This window comes from Amborella trichopoda, chromosome 2 (assembly GCF_054954075.1).
Source record: "Amborella trichopoda isolate Santa Cruz 75 chromosome 2, AtrichopodaSantaCruz75HAP2 v2.0, whole genome shotgun sequence".
Classification (NCBI taxonomy): domain Eukaryota; kingdom Viridiplantae; phylum Streptophyta; class Magnoliopsida; order Amborellales; family Amborellaceae; genus Amborella; species Amborella trichopoda.
The window spans coordinates 25,581,930-25,603,614 of NC_142337.1; positions in this window are offsets into that span (position 1 = coordinate 25,581,930).

The following is a 21,685-nucleotide window of genomic DNA, read 5'->3' on the forward strand; positions in this document are numbered from 1 at the left end:
TAACTAGGCTCGGGCATTGGACTCAAACATTGCCAGAGCCAAGTTACTCAGCCAAGTCTGAGTGGACTCAAGTGTATTCCCCACAAAGACTGGAGAGAGAGAGAGAGAGAGAGAGAGAGAGAGAGAGAGAGAGAGAGAGAGAGAGAGAGAGAGAGAGATACACTTAATTTTTTGACAGAATAACCAGTTTGGAGTTTGAAGTTCTAAGAGAGAGCGCTCCAAGTTACACTTAATTTTTTGACAGACTAACCAGTTCGGAGCTTGAAGTTCTGAACCAGTTTAGTTACCAAAAAGTTGGTTCGGAACCTAAATTTTCGAATGTATCTATTGATAAAGAAGACAAGACCTGATTTAAAACTTCTAGTTCCAAACCAAGGTTATTTTATGGAAAAATATAAAAAATGAGAGAAAAGCGGACAGGAGTATAAATCATGTAAAATGGGGACCATCTTTTAAATACCACATAAAATAAAGGATATTTACACTAATTCCCCAAAAAACTTAACTTTGAGGTAAAAATATTGGAACTTTACATACAATACTATATAGAAGCAAGTATCAGTAGCAGACCAACCCACAAAGGCCACAAAATCGAACCCCCAAAGTATTTTGGGGTGAGGCTTTTGGATTTAGAAGATCAGAGGTTCATTGAAGCTTTTTTTAAACTGAAAAATGACACCCTTGAATCCTCTCAAATCTGTGAAATTTGGTTAATCTCTCGCATAGACGACCCTAGAGATGAAAAAATTTGGGGGCTTAATACCAATGTTAGTTGAAGTATGTTAAAATGCCCCTAGAGATGAAATTTGGGGGCTTAATACCAATGTTCGCTAAAGTATGTTTAATTCATCCTTGCCTTTTGCCACCGGAAGCAAAAAAAAGTTGTCTGAACCTGTAAGTGACTCGAGATCTTGCCAAGTCTGATAAAGAACTGGCCAAGGCTAGTTCTATACCTGGGTAGTTTGCTGATTTAGCAACTTCCAGACTCTGTTGGTGCTAGGTTAAAGTGACTCAGGTGATTCCGTGCCTGAGTTACTGAGTTATGCACTGATCTTGCTTTATAACTCGAAAATTTCATTGAAGGACTTCGTATAAATCGAGATAATATACATCGTCATCATTGTAAGTGATTAAGCTTCTATAGCTCCATGCAATACACTTGACAAGTAACATTCGAAAATTAAAAACATACATCAAATTATATTTGGGCTAAGCTAAAAATACAGCAGCAACCAGGAAAGAAGTAAAAAAGAAAAAAATAGAGAGGGACAGAGAGAGAGAAAGACAAAGAGAGATCAAAAGCTTGGGTAGGAAGAAAGAGAAGGAGAGACACTTTGAGAGAAGAGAGATAGTGAGTCATGTGGAGTCCAAACCAAAGTTAGCAAGTCAGGGATTTTCAATAAATCTGCTTACCTTAAAATCGGGAAAAAATCATTTTTATTTTAAAAAGTCGGATGAAAAAGTCGGATAAAAAATAAGGATCGGTAAAAATACTTCATGTAAAGATATCGCCAATAAATCGGACTAGGCTAAAACAATGGGAGTCAAAAAATCAAATAAGTTAACAAAGATCACAACTACTTCATACCAAAAAAAAAATACACGATATAAATGTTCACATTAAATAATTTAACAAAGATCACAACTACTTAAAAAAACAAAAAAAAGTACACCATATAATTTTCACATTAAATACTTCAACAAATATCAAATCTACTTAAATATCAACATACCCAAAAAAAGGCACAATTTTTTTTTTTTAGAAATATCAAATATATTTAAATATCAACATACCCCACATACACCATATAAATCTTCACATTGAATACTTCAACAAATATCAAATCTACTTAAATATCACCAAACCCAAAAAAAAAAACAGGCACAATTAAATATCAACAAATATCAAATCTACTTAAATATTAACATACCCAAAATCTACTTTAAAAACCCAAATCTACTTAAATACTTTAGCAAATATCAATATACTCAAAAAAATACACAATTTTTGTTTTTATCAATAAATGCATTAACTATGGTTAAATCACTTATAACTATGGTTAATATAAAGATTACTTTATACTTTATATAGTTGTTTTCATTGAAAACCGCTTTTCAAGACCATTTGTGAAACTTGAAGACTTTTGGAAAAAAAATGGAGCAAGGCTTTGGAAGACCTGAGCAGGAAGAAGCTCGATAGAACTCTCTTCTCCCCTGATCTCACTGATAAGGAAGCTCGATAGAACAGCAAGGTCTTTGAAAGACCTGCGTTTCATTGAAAGCATGGTATGCTTCTTCAAAATTAGGGATGGAGGTTTTGCTTTGTGAGTTTGGAAAAAGCTCAAAATTGGGGATGGGGGATTTCTCTGTTAGAGAGAGAAAATCAAATGGGTTTCTTGGGGATGGGGGTTTTCAAGAGCAAGAAGATTATGAAATTTGCAGGAACATGAAGATTAGGTTTGTTGATGGAAATACTATGTTTTTTCAGGAACATGAAGATTATAAAATTTGCGAGAACATGAGTGTTCTGTGTTAGGATTTCTTTTTTATGAAAATAATACGTTTTTAAGAAATTACACATGTCAGGAATTTTTTTTTCTTTTTTTAAAAAAATACAAGTAAAAATGAGTTTTTTTGGGTCCGTTTAATTCGTTCTCCAAAAAATCGTGTTTTTAACGTTTTAATAAAAAAACACGTTTTTTTACGAACTTTTCAAAAAAACGACGTTTTAAACGTTTTTCAAAACAATGCCGAATTTTAAAAAAAATCGACGATTAGTCGCCGATTTGTTAACTATGGTCCAAACCAATGGTTTAAAAAACGGATCGGTGACCCAGATCGAGCTTCCAAAAAACCGATCCGGATCGGCGATCCCAACAGCAACAGTGTAGGGATGAGCACGACAGTGCAGGTGAGCATGAAGGATGGACAATCTTCGGGGATTTTAGATTGGAAACACAACAAAACACTAACACTCGGGGATTTGGGAATAGTCAGACGCCTGCTAATATCGATGATTCGTTTTTAGATCGAATCAATGAATTGTTAAACGAATTCAATCAATGGCACCAGCGTGACCAAGAAGAACAATAACGTCGTCTATCATTTTATTTTTAGATCATATGTTACTAATTTTATGCTTTATTGTAGTCCATGTATGTTGATATACTTATTCCATGATAATTCTATGTTTATCCTTTTGTGTGATGTAAATTAAATGCTGAATGGCAGTTCATGCAGGGAAAGAACATATCAATATTCGCATATTCATTCAAAAACATGAAAATTCTTAATGGAGTACCCTCATTTCTTATTGAATTCCTAAAAAGCAATATTTATAATGAATTTTAATAATTTTTTCGGATTTTTTTTAAGCTTTATTCTGACCGATTCACCCGATTCCGACCCGGATCGCAGATTCGCCGATCCGGATCGGTTTTTTGGGAGCTCGATCCGGGTCACCGATCCGTTTTTTAAACCATTGGTCCAAACTGATCTCCACGCACCACTAAACCTTTCAAACCAAGCTCAAGTAGACTTCTTTATTCCATAAATAGCCTTCTCAATCTACACATTTTTCCCTCATATCCAGGAGCCCTGAATCCAGGTAAGGGAACCGTTTACACTTCTTCCTCCCATGAAGGAATGCATTCTTGATGTCCAGTTGATGTAATAGCCACTCCATGTTAGCTGCCAAAGACAAACCGACCCGAATGCAGTTCATGTTAGCCATAGGAGTGAATGTCTCCTGATAGTCTATTCCATAAGTTTGAGTGAACCCATTGGCAACCCATTGAATTTGACAGTAGTAATATGGAGACTAGGGCTATCTCCATGGACATGCATATTGGAGGTTACAATGTGGAGTATTAGTGAAGGTCGAAGAATGGCTTGAATCACTCATATTAGACCATATTGACCACAAACAGGCTAAAAAACACCAACACATTGATCAGCAGAGCCAGATACTGAAAAATACTTCGAACAGGGACCCGAGATCATCAATGCTAGAGATCTCAAAAAGGACTAAGTTCACAACTCACAAACAAGGGTTCAATCCATTTAAGGGGTCCAACAACAGACTTTAGCACCATCGAACTATACCAAACAGATCTAGGGTTTTTGATTCTGCATTCTATACTTCTTTTCCAAATCTAGGATTTCATACCTCCTTTTTCCCTTCAGATCAAATGTTTCTAGCGATATGCCTTTTGGAGATCGACTCATGGCCAAATCACATCTCAAGGGTTACAAAAGAAAGTTCTCAAAGCAACCGAGCTTTGATACCGAGTTCGAACTACAGCAACAACTAAGGAACGAAGGAAAGAGAAGAAAATAGACAGCAAGAGAGAGAAAAAAAAGCTTGGTTAGATAGAAAAAGAAGAGACTTTTAGAAAGAGAGAAAGTCACATGGAAGACAACTAACCTCCACTTAATGTAAATGATAAACTTAGCTTACATATAAAAGTACCCTTTAAGTGAAAAGAAGGACAAATAAGTTCTTCAGGATATAAACACAATTAAAAGAAAACAAGGAGCTCTCAATATTCATCTTCATAACAGGCTACCATATCACATATTCTTTATAAAGGAAATATAATTTGCATAAATGTCACGTCTGTACATATTATTGGACGTTTATAACTAGTGAACTATCATAACGTTAATAAACCAACTAGGACATAAAGTGCACATGTTGACTTATGTTGAAGCATCATAACGATAATAATCCAACTAGGACATATAGCGCACATGTTGACTTAGGCTTAAATCAGTGTTCATGGATTGCTAAAATTAATTATAGCCTCGATTGAATTGGTAATCAAAGCAAGCCCAGAAAGTATTATAACATAGTAAAGCTATTAAGATGTCATGAAAGGCTCAAACATATGTCATATTTAACTACTTTGACATAAATAAGCCTACTACCAGAAAAACATTTCTAAAAACTTATTCTTATTTATAATATTATAACAGTAATCATATAACAAATAGATTAATAATTAATAGACGAATGGGGTTAAAGCTTCGCTTGTGCTTTCTTTCCATTATATGGAGAATAAGGGAAAAAACAAAATGTAAAGCTTTAGAAAACTACAATATATAGAGTGGAATTGTTGTTGGATTTATGTGGTCTCTCAAGGCCTTGACACAATATCTTTCAATATTCTTAAGTCAAATCCTAACCATGGGTTTTGGTTCACAAGCTCAATGGGGTACCATGAGGCTTGAGGTTATCCCATGGTCAAGGTTAGCGTGAACCTAGAACTAGATATCGAAGGCTAATCTCGGTGCATAGGGATGCCTGTGAGAGATCAAGAGAAGGGATATCTCTATGAGATAAAAGTCGGGGGAAAGGATATCCCGCATAGGTTGGTTGCCTGTGAGGGCAACGGAAAAAGCCTCGACTTATTTCCAACTAACTTATGGCATGTTCCTATAAGAGAAGCATAAATGGGAAGCTGCCTCTCCAGGTGATATACCAGGTTAGAGATGTGCACATTTGCTAAGAGAGAAATCATGCACCGTCACTTGTTTGCTTGATTCTGACTACGATCACAAATGCGCAATATACTTGTCCTTGAGGTGCACCTGCAGTCAACTAAGATTACAAAATTCTGACCATCAATCGATAAGCTTTAATGGACCAAGCACGAGCCTCGAGCCCCTACAAAGATTGTGGGTCATGGTTTCGTTGGGTCTATTCAAGGAAATGGTTGTGGGTTTTGGGTTAAGGACATAGAGCGCCCTAATTTTATGAATTCAAACTCTAAAGGTGCTTAATTTCTTTCAAATATTTTTTTGACAGCCCAAGTTAATTTATTTTTGCAAAATAAGTTGAAAATGAATTTTAAATATCTTTAGAAATTTTATCTATATTTTATGTGGTTTAAAATGGGCTACAAATATTGTTTTCAAAAATTCCATTTAAGGACTGGGGGCCCTTCGCACCAGCCTAAGTGGCCAATGGGCCACACATGGCCTCAAATGGGCTAACTTGTGGCCCCTAGCCACCCCATCTGATGTTGACATAAGGATGACGCTTTGCCCTTGACGTCGTCCCACAGAAAAAAGGATTTTGAGATGCTTAATACAAAAAGTCTATACAAGTTTGAGAAGCTTCATACAATCAAATACAGATTATGCTTGATAGGATTTTTTTTCCCCCCTTTTTTCAGGCATCTTTGCACCACAACTGCATTATCTATAGAAATCATATCAATTCATATCTTCATATCAAATAAATCACTAAAGCACAAGCACAAAATGAAGTCCCTATACTTGCAAAAAAAAGTTCTAAGGGTTTTGATGCAATAACTAATAATTGGTGAATAGGGGTTGACAAGGTGGAATTCAAACATGATTAGAAAAGATGGTCTTTAAAAGAATTTCAAATAAAAACATGGTCTTTCAAAGTGATTACAGGACTCATCGATACCTAAAGGAGTAATCCCTATAGGAATGAATCCCTATCGGTGCCTAATCAAAAGAAAGGTCCCTGCTGGTGAGGGAGGAGCTTGCCCGATATAGAGAGAAATCGTCCAAAGAAAACTTGTCATATGTCTGATAGAGCCAAAGTACAAGTATGATGACATCAATTACGGTCGAAATGGAATTAACAGAAGGGAAAGGGATAAGGAAACTAGGGACCCAGTTATAAGAACCTTATTCTTCTACCATGGGTGAAACTTCTTAAGTACAGTGATGGAACATGCCAACCATGTGCTAGCCTCTTGTTAGCCTTGATGAGATTAACTAAAAAAAAAAAATCTGGTAATAAGAAATCAATTCCATTAAGACAAAAATGAATAAATCCCGGTCTACAGGAAGAAGTTAGATCTTTAAGGGCCTGTTTGATTGCTGGAAGGTGAATCTTCCAGTTCTTCTTTCTTGGAAATCGGAACGTTATCTTTCTGGAATTGTTAGGAACTGTGTTTGATAACCTGTGTGGAATATTAACGAATTCTGGGTGCCCGTCATTGATTGGCTCTAGAATATTTGGCTTATGGAGAGCAATGAATAAGCAAGTTTTAACCGTTCGTTCATTTTTTAGAGTGTTTCTCAGTCCACAATAGCTTTAAATACAGGAAAAGTTTGGGCTAGAAAGAATGATCATTGACGCAGAAAGTATGAAAGCAAAGTCAATCTTGGCAAACTAAGTGAGTTGTTTTATAAGTTTCATACATATTGATCTATAGTCTAGATTCTAGACCAACGCATAGAATAATAAATGAACCCATTAATCAAATGATAAAACGAATTATCCAAAAAAATATATAAAAAGGAGAAGTTGTACATTATGAGGCCAATCCTCAATTAATGTGATTCCAAGTGTTTAACTTTCTCTCTCTGAGAGTAATCAATTTGGCCTTCTAGTATGTACATTTTGATTGGACTCGACATTTCCAATCAAGCTCTTTAAATAAATGATGCAGGGAAAAAATAAAACCCGAAAAACTAACAATAAAAAAAGAAAGGTTGATAGAATATACCCTCTCTCAAAGGTCTGCGAGGGAATCCACCCTAAAAATAGTATCTTCACGAAACCAAATTCTATTCAACTCATTCACTGATTTAAAATGAAGGGAGATCTCCCTTTAAATTGACTAAAAGAAGATAAACAATTGTCTTTCCTATTTTGTCTCTCCTCCCTATTTTCTCTCCCTTAACCTATTTTCTTGGTCATCCCTATTTTTTTTCTCTCTTAACCTCATGTACCAGAAACCCCCTTTTTTATCCAAAGCTACCTATTGTTGAAAAGATAAAATTCCCTTAGATTTAACTTTATCCTATTTACATTCCTAAACTAACCAACTCAATATCAATTCACGTACAAAATAAACTCATGCCCACCTAATTATCCCTGCGCACCTCCTATTCTTGAGTTAAAAGATAAACTCAAAAAAGCTAATAATAATAATAATAAAATTATTTTTTTCTCTACATCATTCTTCCGGGGTTGGCAGAAACTTGACCTCGAGCTCGATTCAAAGTGGATCTCCATCTTCATAACCATGGAGGAGTATTTGTTGAACTTTATCTTCTTCTGGAACTTCTTCTCTTCCCTAACAAAGTGTACGTCCATCTTCTTTTTTAGCATTCAAACGTACAATGTCCTGGTTCGTTGCATCGATAATACATAAAATTTGCAGTATCTTTTTTTTTCTTCATTGAATCTCGATTGGTGTAAAACCTCCTTTTGGGTGTAAAATCGCTTATAGGTGCGTCCTTGGTATTTAGTTTCTACTCGTAAAGCAAGTTGAAAGCTTCACTTAAAGTCCATTGTCGTTGTAGAAAAACCTGATCCCTAATGGTAGGTTGAAGGCCATTTACATATCGAGCAATCTTTTGTCTTTTAGTCTCTTGGAGGTTATTTCGAACAACTAATCGACAAAACTCTCTAGTATAATCTTCTACTTTTTTTTCATTATGTCGAAGATTTTGGAGTTCTTGAAAGAAAATTTACGCATGATCCGCAGGAAGAAAATTTTCTTTCAATTTCTTTTTCATCTTTTGCCAGTCAGTAACTTTTCCCTTCCCACTACGAATTCAGAATTGTTGAACTTGCTCCCACCAGGCCGCAGCATACCTGCGTTCTTCTGACAATTCACTCCATTCAAAATAACTCTCAACTGCACTTAACCAATCAATAAAACCTTCAATGTGGAGCTTACCATGAAATTCTGGGAGATCGACTTTAATACTAAAATCTCGTGGTCGCTCTATAGGATGCGGATCTGGCCTATAATCTCCGTTTCGCGTGAAAACAACACCTTGGTTTTATTGTGGAATTCCAAATGCAAGATTAATGTGGTTGCTAGTACCTTCTTCATGAGGAAGGCTATTCTCCAACCACTGCAACCTCTGATCCAACCAGTGCATCATCTGTTCTACACGAATAACATCGTTCTCCAACCGCTGCAACCTCTGATTTATCTCCTCTAGCGCTTTAGTCAAATTTTCTATAGCTTGTCCCCAACGATCATCCATAGGAGCAGAATTAACTTTGATTAACTTTTGGTGGCATTATAAAACAAACCGGATCTCTTTGGATCTAACTTGCTCTCTGTAGATCTAACATACTCAAATCTAACTCGCTCTAATACCAATTGACGTAAGGAGAAAATAAACCAGAAAAACTAACAATAAAAAAAGAAAAGTTGATAGAATATACCCTATTTCAAAGGTCTACGAGGGAATCCACTCCAAAAACAATCTCTTCACGAGACCAAATTCTATGTAACTCATTCACTGATTTACAATGAAAAGAGATCTCCCTTTAAATAGACTAAAAGAAGATAAACAATTATCTTTCGTATTTTATCTCTCCTCCTTATTTTCTCGCCCTTAACCTATTTTCTTGGTCATCCCTATTTGTTTCTCTCTTAACCTCACGTACCAAAAACCCCCATTTTATCCAAAGCTGCCTATTGTTGAAAAGATAAAACTCCCTTAGATTTAACCTTATCCTATTTACATTCCTAAACTAACCAACTCAATATCAATTCACGCACACAATAAACTCATGCCAACCTAATTATCCCTTCGCACCTCCTACTCTTGAGTTAAAAGATAAACGCAAAAAACTAATAATAAAGAAAATAAAAAAAATTCTCTACATCAATAAAACCTAATTGCAATAAACAAGCCACATAATACCTTCACTTAATTTAACAAAGTCTCTCTTTAGTTTTTGATTGTTAACAGTGTGAACTTCACCGACCCATGGAGAAAGGACCAAACAGGGTGGCCAAAAGTTGCAGGCGTGTTCCCCTCAACAAAGAAGCGGCTATGCCATGCAAGACCACAGCAAGAGATAAGAGAGACAAAGATGAAACACCATCTAAAGAGGAGAAAGAGTAACAAGAAGAAGAGAGCAGAGAGAGTAGCCATAAAAAGGGCTTATTGGGTTTTCCTTGTTTCTCTTTCTAACTTAGATTGAGTGTTAGGGGTGAAGGCCTGAGCAAGGAAGATTTATCTTTGGAAGCGAGAAAAACAAGCGACTAAGATGGTGAGAAAATCCATTGAATTGGAAGGAATGGCTAGGAGTTCATTTTTTTTTATTATGTTTGTACTCTAAGCCAAAGGGAAAATGGGCTGGAGATACAGAATTGTGGGTTTGTTGTTTAGATATAGAGAGGGGTGAAATAGGTTTTATAAATTATTGTGTTTCCTGCTTGCCCACATATGTGGGATTCCAGAGAGAGGAGAGAGAAAAAGAGAAAGAGAGAGAGAGAGAGAAAGAGTAGAGATAGAGAAAATCTTGCCACATATGTGGGATTCCAGAGAGAGGAGAGAGAAAAAGAGAAAGAGAGAGAGAGAGAGAGAAAGAGTAGAGATAGAGAAAATCTGGGGGTGAGGAGCTTGCACAAGAGAGAGAGATCATGAAAGAGAGTAGGAGAGAGAGTGATAGATAGAGAGATTTGTGGGGAGAGGGATTTTCATAAAGAGAGATAATGAGAGAGCTGGGGAGTGAGAGCAACAGAGAGCGAGAGAGGTCAGAGGTTTAAGAGAGGGGAGAGAGGGTGATGAGGAGGCACTTGGTTGAGAGGGACAAGCAGGAGAGAGAGCTGGGCTTGGCGAGTCGAGAGAAGAGGTTAGGGAAACAGAGAAGGCAAAAGGCTTTTACCAATGTTATAACGCAAAAAGGAAAAACCTTCCAAAAGTTTCACTTTTATGGTTTTACCACGGAAGTCGAACTTCACAGGATTGTGTACAAATATAAAAGATGTACGTTTTTATTTTCTAGATCACTATAGCGTGTCAAATGCAAAAGTGATACAGTAACAGGGATGGTTTGTCTTCTGAAGAGGAACCTTCCCCCAAAGAAACGTGCCCCTAATTGGCACATGATGTTTTATACAATGGCAAGAGAATTCAGAACTAAGAATGTCACATTACTAAATCCTGTAACAAATCTATAACATCTATCACCAAACCAATATAAGGTAATGAAGGCAAATCGATTAGAAATTCAGAACAGGTTGCACTTCAAGAATTTCAATAGTTTATGAAACAGAGAAATTTAATGCAATAACCAAAAGTTTTGTGATAGAAAACACAGAAAACATCATAATTATAACACGCATGAAGATTCAAGCACAAGCTTCCATGGCTTAAAGGCTTTTTCCAAGTAAGCAATTAAAATAATTATGAGGAATTACGAGTTATAAGTTCACAAAAAATTTCTGAGAAAGAAGTTAGGCTTACGCAAAACACAATAGGACTCAATAAGTCATACATGTTCTAATTGTGGTATAGAATGCCAAGACAAAACAGTTATTTGGTACGATGTGAACACAATATGAGCAGTGCAACTTCATGGTTCAATTCAAGTAACTGAAGCACAAGTGCAATAAGAAACTACAACTCTGAGTCACTATCAAGGAGTAGGTAAATTACGGATGAGAAGCATTATCTAATGAAAGATCAAGCTATGAGTGAAATTCTAGGTGAGTGATTAGCATCAGTGTTTTAAAATGCAGGACGTGGCCAAAAGCGGTGGGGGGGGGCCGATGCGGCTCAATGTGGTCCAGATACGGGTGCATCGCGACGATGGGATCAATACATGTAAAAAAATTCTAAAAAAATCTAAAAAAATAGGTTAATGCATAGAAAAAATATGGAGGTGATATATGTGATAGTAGGCATTTTAGTTTAACTCCAAAATTATTAGCTCCTTGAGATTCTGTATCCACTCTCCCCAATTTTAGTGCTAAATTTCTTCATGGCCTCTGAAACCCCCGATTACTTATCACAAATTCACCTAAACTTCTCCAAATCAACAATCAAAAGGTTCTAATCAATATACAAGTATCAAACAATCCCCAAATCCAAGATCTGAATGAAAAAGAAATTCCGCCTAATTTATTTTTTTGCTAGATTTGATTCCAAAAAAGCCACGAAAGTGGCTGTAAATGATCGTTTAGGGGGGTTTAATACCCTCCCAAACTGTTTCCCCCAATTTTTGATCGTCAAAAAGACCATTTTTCCCCTCTTAGAGGAGCACAATTGAATTTTCTTTTTATAGAAAACGATGCAACCAGATGCAGCTCTGATGCGGCCAGATGAGGCTCTGATGCGGTCTAATGCGGCGCATATGCGGACTGTGTAGATGCGGTGCCCACTGCATACCGCATGATGCAGCCGCATTTTAAAACAATGATTAACATCTTATTTGTCATTGGAATTACCATTTATCAAGTTGATCTGTCACCCATTGCGCATATTGAGTTAAAGAGTTTGATACAAATACTAGAGCCTATTGTAATTTTTTCTAGAAAGAGAAAAAGCAGATTCCACTACAATGAATGCTCATGAAATTGAATGGTACAGCCACGTCCAATTCTATTGAGGCTTCTTTGATGGCATATGCAGTTTAGCAGCAGCAGTTGGCCATCCACAAAATTCCCCAGTTGGCAACAAAACTCAATAAAAGGTCACTTTGGTGAAAACAGCCAAAACAAGGTTATGAGTATCAACTTCTAGAAAATGGGAATGATAATATTGAAAAAGAATTTAATAATTTAATGCATGATTATAATCATAATCTGCTACCACCTAAGTATGAAGATACTCGTCCAAAAATACTAGATGACCCTGAAACTTCAACCAAATGTAATATGTTAGAGAAAATACAAGACTGTAAATATGTTAACCTCTTGGACAAAGTAATAACTCAGAGATGGTTTACCATTGTTAAAATATTTGTCCAAAAAGAATATACCTTTCAAACTACTACTCTTATAGATTTAGGAGTAGATTTAAATTGTATAAATGAAGGACTAGTTCCAACATAATATTTTAGCAAAATCGTATAGGTTTTAAACACTGCTGATGGTAGTGAGATGTTAATAAATTATAAACTGTCGATGCAATGGTCTGTAATAATGGTACATGCTTTAAATTTCCCTTCATAATGGTTAAAGGATTAAGTCAACCTGTTATACTTGGAACTCCCTTCTTAAATATGCTTTATCCTATTAAAATTGATAACACTGGAATAAAAGCAAACATTGTAGGACATGAAGTAAAATTTGACTTTATTGATAAACCAAAAGTCCATGAAATAAACAATATTAAAAATAAAATATCGACAAAAGAAAAATTCCTCTTTCATTTAAAAGAATAAGTCAAACATAAGGTCATTGATGAAAAACTTACATTACCCCAAATACAAAATAGAATCAGCAATTTCAAAATAATGCTTGAAAAAGAAATATGTTCATATATTCCTAATGATTTTTGGAGTAGGAAGCAACATTTTGTTGAACTTCCTTATGAACCTGGATTCAATGAACAAAAACTTCCTACAACAGCAAGACCAATACAAATGAATAGTAGACTCCTAGAAATCTGTAAAACTAAGATACATGAATTGCTTGATAAAAAACTTATTAGAAAAAGTTTCTCACCATGGAGTTGTGTAGCCTTTATGTAGAAAAAGCCTCAGAGATTGAAATAGGAGCTCATCGACTGGCTATAAATTACAAACCTTTAAATAAACTCTGAGATGGATTTGATATCTTATCCCAAACAAAAAGGATCTTCTAGATAGATTGGTTAATGCTTGTATATTCTCAAAATTTCATTTAAAATCAAGATATTGGGAAATTCAAATAACAGAAAAAGACAGGTATAAAACTGCTTTCAATGTTCCTTTTGGGCATTATGAATGGAATGTTATGCCTTTTGGTTTTAAAAATGCCCCTTTTGAATTTCAAAACATCATGAACAATATTTTCAATCCCTCCACCAAATTTATCATTGTGTACATTGATGATGTTCTTGTTTATTCTGAAACTATCGAACAACATTGGAAACCTTTAAATATTTTCTTTAAAGCTGTAAAAACTGTTGGATTAGTTGTTTCAGCTAAAAATATAAACCTTTTTAAAACTAAAATAAGGTTCTTAGGACATAATATTTTCCAATGAAGAATTATCCCTATTGATAGGGCAATCGAGTTTGCATCAAAATTCCAGGATATCATCAAAGATAAAACTGAACTACAAAGGTTCCTCGGTTGTCTAAATTATATTTTCAATTTCTATAAAAATGTGGCTTTAGATACAAAACCTTTATTTCAGATATTAAAAAAAAATCCTCCTAATTGGACTAATGAACATACAATCGCTGTTAAAAAATTAAAATTGAAGGCTAAAGAATTACCTTGTTTAGCACTATTTGACCCTATAGCTTTTAAAATTGTTGAAACTGACGCCTTTGAGCTAGGGCTAGGAGAAATACTTAAACAAAAATCCCAAAAAGACGAGCGATTGGTACATTTTACTTCTAAAGCTTGGAACCCTACTCAACAAAAATATTTTACTATCAAAAAAGAAATCTTAGCCATAATCTATTGTGTCACAAAATTTCAAAGTGACTTACTCAACAGAAAATTTCTTATTCGAACTGATTGTAAATCAGCCAAAGATATTCTTGAAAAAGACATTAAAAATCTCGTTGCAAAAAAATATTTGACCATTGGCAAGACATTATTTCCGTATTTGATTTTGATATTGAACATATTAATGGCAATCATAACCATCTTCCTGACTTCTTGACCCGATAATTTTTACAGGGAGGGAAGGAAAAGTCAACATCAACCAATGGATATAGTTCTTAGCCAAGGAAAAGCTTTGGCCTAATATAACAGTACGGGAAAAACCCTGGCCCCATATAGTTCTAGCCCGGGAAAAAGCCCGACATCTTCATCTACTCCGAAAGCTTTAATAAGAAAGTAGGCTCAGGAGATTGATATATCTGCCCAACAATCCCCTTTGAGCACAAAAAAATCAAAATACAGATAGAACTCTATTTCTTGAAACAACTTATATATCGCTGATTATTATTGAAAATAACCACAGGGAAAAAGACCCTGTTGAAATAGTAGTCATATATTTACGCAATCATCTGCATCCTAATATGGGGGATAGATGCAGAGAATGGTATGAGACCATACTTATGGGAACTGGGTCGGCATCAATAGTACACCATTACAGAAATAATGACTCATAAATAGCATATTCCAAGTTCTAAATTCATAAAATCATCTCTTATAGAGATTGGGGTCTGAATCCTTTAAAAACAAAGATGATAAATACTAAAGGATTTAAAAATAAATACTACCATTACTTTGAGTACATCAAGGCATGGGATGAGGTTTTTGCCTATCAAAATACTACGACTACATGTAGCTGGTACGTACAGTTTAAAAGAACTGAATCAATAGAGTTTCCCAACTGGTTTAAAGGCTGGTTCCTATTATGGGGATCATGTAGCCAGATACTTGCCCAAAAATTACAAATTTCACAGAGAAAATTATTTGATTAAAATGCAAATAGTCTAAAAAGAGACTATCATTTATATTTCATGGCCTTATATCTAGTCCCTTGGATATTAAAATGGACATACCAACTTTCTAAGGATGGAATGGACCGATGGGATTATATCCCAAAGTTATGCCGACAGATATCAATTAAATGGCGGAATAGTTACAAAAATGAATCCCTGGACCCTGACAAGATTTATATGAAAACATAACCATCCTCCTCACCTACTTTTGATATGGGGTTTTCTGAATATATTATGATAATGCAACATAAAATCCTACACTATCAAAAGTTGAGCTTAGAAAGAAGCTACTGTTGGCCCTACAAGAAGATGAAGTAAAAATGCCTACTCCATCAAAAGACGAAGAAATAGAAGACTATAGTCCGCTAAACGGCGATGACTGTGCAGGCATTACCTTCTCCCCACTAAATTGAGGGTAAAAACAAAGGACGGTATGACTCTAAAAACTCACTCAAGACACGTGTCCCAAAATCAAAATTACCACTGACAAAAGAAGCACTATTGGCATAGATCAATTAATCAGCTATACTAAAAAGGAGCATTATCGTCACCAATCACTGTAGAGGAATCTTACTTTTGTTAGAACTTTAACTTTTTCTTTATTGAAAGGGCATCTTACTTTAGGTGCAGATTTGTAATCATTTGGAGTCCGACCTCCCCTCCTCTATATAAAGAGGCGAGACCCAAAGGGAATGGCAAGGAGAAATCTTGAGAGTTTTCTGTCTTAGTTTTCTGCCTTTAGTTTTGAATGTTTTCTGAGTGTTTGGTTTTGAGTGATTTGTTAAGTGTGAGCTTTGCTTGAGTCTTCTGTGTCTTCTGTCTGAGTCTTTTGAAGAAGAGGAACCACACTGGTGTTATACTCTCTCTTCTAGTTTATCTATTGTGAGCTTTGCTTGAGTCTTCTGTGTCTTCTATCCCAGTCTTCTGAAGAAGAGGAACCACAATGGTGTTATACTATCTCTTCTATTCTATCTATGTAAGTGCCTAACTTTGTTAATTATCAAGTAATTGTTCTATGTGCTTTCTACATCTATGCCTTCTTTGCTATGTGCTTTCTATCTTATTGTTAGTCTCCTCCGCTACTTTGGTATCAAAGCCAGGATTATTCAGTGGTGAACTGAACAATTTTGTCTATTAAATCTTGTCAAAATCTCTAAAGTCATTGTCACCCAAAGGCCACCAAGCCAGAAGGGCAGTAAGGTGTAGGGACTGTTTCTAATTAACTCAGGGGTAATACCAAGATTAAAATGGCAAACTTATTCAAAATATTATCAAATAGAGCTGCTTCTAGTTCTAGTAATACTCTACGTGTTAATAATAGAGAATAAATTATTATAGATAATATAGAAAAACAAATCCAAACAGGAATATTCCTAAGGTTCCTACAACTGATGTTTATAAAACGAAACTTTTGAATTTAAGAGTAGTTTTTCAAATAAAACTATTGAAGAAACTATTTTTGTAATGGAAAATCAAGATAGTTTCCAACTTCTTTCATCCAGAATGATAAAAGAGCATAAAAAGAAAGAATTTAACTATCTTCATATTGGTCTTGTTCAAATAGCTGTAAAACCTTTAACTAGAACTAGTTTAAATAATTCCGTTTTATTCTAACTAAGAGATAGCAGACACCAGAGGTTTAACGACTCTCTTTTAGGGATCATTGAATCTACTCTCTGCAATGAACCTATATATTTTAATTGCTTTCCGAATTTCTCGGTAGCATTATTAGATCCAAATCTGTTTAAAGTTTTAACCCTTAACCTTAAAACCCAAGTTTTTGATATGGATCCTGGATCTCAAAATCTAGCATTCATTTATAGAATATGCTATAAAGTCATGAACACTCTATGTCCAAATGCTAGGCAAATGGATACTAAAGGACAAACTATCTTCTTTCAAACAAATATGGATAAATCTAATCTTGTTAAACCTAAGTCCGTATCTTGGAAACAGGTAAAATTACCCTGAAAGATGGTCTCTCCAGTCTGAAACTTAGATAACAGCTCCTCAAAACAGGGAACCAGAACAAATTATCGAATATCCTAATGGAGAAATAGAAATACAGTTTCCATCTTTTAGGAGAACTAAGCTAAATATTTCAAATATCGTTCCTAGAATTCCGTGTAGAACCTCAACTTCTTTTATTCCTCAAACTGATGATGAAAAAGCCCATAATGACAAGATTGTTCTTGAAGGACTTAGAAGAAATCCAAACCAAGTCCAACACCCATTCTACAAATGTGATACTCCTAGTTCTTCACAAACTGAAACCAAAGAACCAACCCTTTTAGAATTCGATTTCAAAGTTCTTACACTTCAGAAACCAGATGAGTTTATTATTGTTAAGGAATGGATTAAAAAGGACTTCCTCTCTGATGAGAACAAACAACTAAGAGATTGGTTCTTTCAAGAGTTCAAAGAAGAATTGAGAAATATTTTTCATATAAAGTTTAATAAATTTATGATACAACATAAAAAAAATGTAAAATTCTTTAAATGGATTAAATATATTCTTAAAAAGGAAGGAATAAAATATCCAGAAGATGATATAAATACTATTCAAAGTGTTTTCTAGACTTATCATATAGTCAAAGGCGAAACGATTGAAGTTATCCAGCCTCCTGAATCAAGTTTACAATTAAAAAGGGAAAAACATGAAGTAAAAGCTTCGCCTTATAAACTTGGGCCTAAAGAATCTGATAATCATATGGCCAAACTTGAGGCAGTACCTCATATGATAGAACAAAATAGTTATACAAATCTCTTCCTACAGATTATAGGGAAGCAAACTAATAGAATAGAAATTGTACTTAATAAAATAAAGCCTCAACAACAAGAGAAGAAGGAGGAAAAAGATAAAGAAGCAATCTTATTTAAACCACCACCAAGTATAGCGGTAGGAAAGTTTAGCCTGTAAGGAATCAAGAAGAAAGAAGATAACAAAGAATTGGTGGATGAATGGGTAAAAAGGTTCGAAAAATTAAACATAGATGCTAAAGGAGAAACAAGTGGAAATGTACAAGTTCTTCAAGAAAACCAAAATATTACCAATAAAGAAAATAGAAGAAATAGAAGAAGCTTTTAAACCAGAGAGCTTAGATATTAATCGAATTGATTACGGGAGAAAAACAAGACCTGTAGCTCCTACCTGGATGTATTATCCTAGACCGACTCTTGTAGATTTCCAAATTGAAGAAGACTTGATTACTTGTTCGGTGTCCTATTTAGGAAGATCTATTGTAAATTGGAATATAGATGGCATGTCTGAAAACCAAATCCTTGACCTCATGAAACATACTACCATGTATGCCACCACTTGTAAAGTAAGTGAGAATAAAGACCATGAGATTGCCAAAGCCATTATATGTGGTTTCACATGGTGGCTCAGAGGCTGTTGGGATTTTCATATGGAAGAAGAAGCTAAAGATCAAATTTTAAATGCCACCAAGCAATGGGAAGTCAAAACTGAAATTGGACCAGGACAGGACCTAGAAAATATAGTTACTGAGGGAGATGCAGTAAATACTTTAATTTATACCATCACACTTCACGTTGTGGGAAGTACAACCTTCTTATCAGCTTGATCTAAGGATTTACTTTCAAATTTAAGATGTCCAACTCTTTCACATTTTAAATGGTATAAAGATATGTTTTACTCTAGATTACTTTCTAGGGAGGATAGTAAGTCTGACCATTGGAAAGAAAAATTTATTGCTAGACTTCCCAATCTGTTCGTCAAAAATGTAAAAACACGACTAAAAAATAAACATGGGGGGGAATGATTCCTTACTCCCTTTAAACTCTTGGAGAACTCCCAGCAGAAATCTGTGCTGAAGGTCTTGCGTTATGCACATACCTAAAACTGAGAAGACAATTAGAAAAGCAAAGGATGATTGGGAAAAAGGAATTAGGATATTTTGCAAACAATTCGGGTATAAGCCCACAAGCGAGAAGATCAAGGCAATGACTAGATTGGTGGATAATTGACATAACGTGGTGGAGAAATGGACTTTGTAACTGAGACCAGCTCACGGTATCGCTACTAGACGTTATTGCCAATATCGACTAGCTAGGCACGATGATCGGTCTGTCGTGGAAGTAAAGCGAGTTCAGCGAACCTGACGCGACAACATTATGGCTAGACTACAGGACTACCATGAGATGCTAGGCTCAATCCCTCTTGGTTGAATGAGAGAGCATAAAGGAATGGTTAAAGAGAGGAAGGGGATATACGAAAGGAGAGAGAAGAAGGACGAGGAGATGCAGTTCGTGCTAGACGTCACCGAATATTTCAGGAGATACGAGGGAGAGGAAGCAGTCGGTAGTAAGCTTCACCAACTATGTCAAATGAGAAGAGAAGAAGGAAGCCAACGAACGCTTAGTCTCGCCAATTGATAGCAGAAGAGAGGGAAAACCAATTGGTGCTAGGCTTTATCGACTGTTAGAAGAAGAGAGAGAAGACTCACTTGGTGCTAGGCCTCACCGACTGATAGAGAGAGAAAAGACAACCAACACTAGGCCTCACTGACTGGTAGAAGAAGAGAGAGGAGACCAACCTCGCGCTAGGCCTCATCGACTGGTCGAAGGATAGAAAGAGACCAACCCTATGCTAGGCCTCGTCGACTCGTAGAGAGAGAAAAGACAACCGACGTTAGGCCTGGTCGATTGATAGACGAAGAGAGAGGAGACCAATCGACGCTAGGTCTCACTGATTGATAGATGAAGAGAGTGGAGATCAACCGATGTTAGATCTCTCTGATTGATAGACGAAGAGAGAGGAGAACAACTGAGGCTAGGTCTCGCTGACTGGTAAAAGAAGAGAGAGGAGACCAACTAGCACTAGGTCTCACCGACTGGTAGAAAACGAGAGAGGACACCAACTGAATCTAGGCCTTACAGACTGATAGATAAAGAGAGAGAAAGCCAACCGCTGATAGGTCCCGTCCATTGACAAAAGAAGAGAGAGAAAGCCAACCATTGTTAGATATCACCAGTTGACAAAAGAAGAGAGAGAAAGCCAACTAGCACTAAGTCTCACCAATTGATAGAAGAATAGAGAGAAAGCCAATCGACACTAGGCCTTACCAGTTGATAGGGAGAGAAGTGAGAGAGAAGAGAGAGAGATAAGAGAGAGAAGAGAGAGAAAGAAAGCGAGAGAGGGGAGGAGAGAGAAAGTCATGCTTGAAGGGTACCAACCCTTTTCTTCTCTCTCTTATCTTTCTCTCCAAGACGTACTCAAAGACTCAAGCAAGGAATCAAAATTTTATTGAATCTTTAAAGAATTCACTAAAGTCCGACAGGTGGTGAGGGGTTGGCGTGCCGAGCCTTTACAATGAGGCAGTGCATGTTTATATAGAGTTGTGCCCAAACATGGGTGGATTGATCAAAATTAAACCTAATTACTAAAAATTAAGATTTAATTGAATTAAAAGAAATTCTAAAAATAGGTGCAAAAGCACTGTTTTGCCCTGGCCTAACAATGTGTGGAATTTCATAACAGTCTCTATGGCTGCCCGAGAACTTGCGTGATCTTTCGTGGCTGACCCAGGGTTGTTCTGATGCCCATTTGATGGAAAGATTATTATGTTCCTATAGGGCTCGACGTGGTGATTGTTTTGATACCAACTTTGAGCTAGGAGTCAGGTTTTCGAGTCATGATCACGAGACTTGAAATTTGTTTGAATCTTGGAAACTTCAGATCGATAGTGCGTTCTTTCCTTAATGTTTTTCTATGATTTCTTCATCGTAGCGCACTAAGCATGTCATCACGATCGTGTGGCAACAATCGAAATGCGATTTGGAGCCCGAACAAAGATTTTGCAACTTTTGAGGTTTGGATGGAATCTAGAATCTGGCGGCCGAAATTTCAGTAACTTCGTCCTCTTCGTGCATGAAATTTGACTTTCCATCAGGTACGGGATTTGGTCGAATGATAGTCTTGAACCTTACGCACACAGTGGAATTGGTTTTGCATCGATCCGTTGTACGAGCGTTGTAATTTGGTTCATCGAGCAAGGTATATCGCTGCTGAATTTTCTGAAATTTCTTCACGGACAGGCAACTTCTCTCTAGCTTTTCTCCCTGCTCGGATATCATCTCGGGGTGTGCCACATATCGAATTGTTCGTCTTGATGAGACGAATACGCTCACCAAATTTTTGAGCGTTTTGACTTGGAACAAGTGAGTTACATGCCCTGAAAATGATTGCTCGTGATTGCAAAAACAACCACCTTTAATGGTGTTTTGGTGCAGTGAGGCCATATGGGAATAGTGTGTGACCTCTCTTGTTTCAATATTTTACTCATATCTTTGTTTTGGAGCGTCT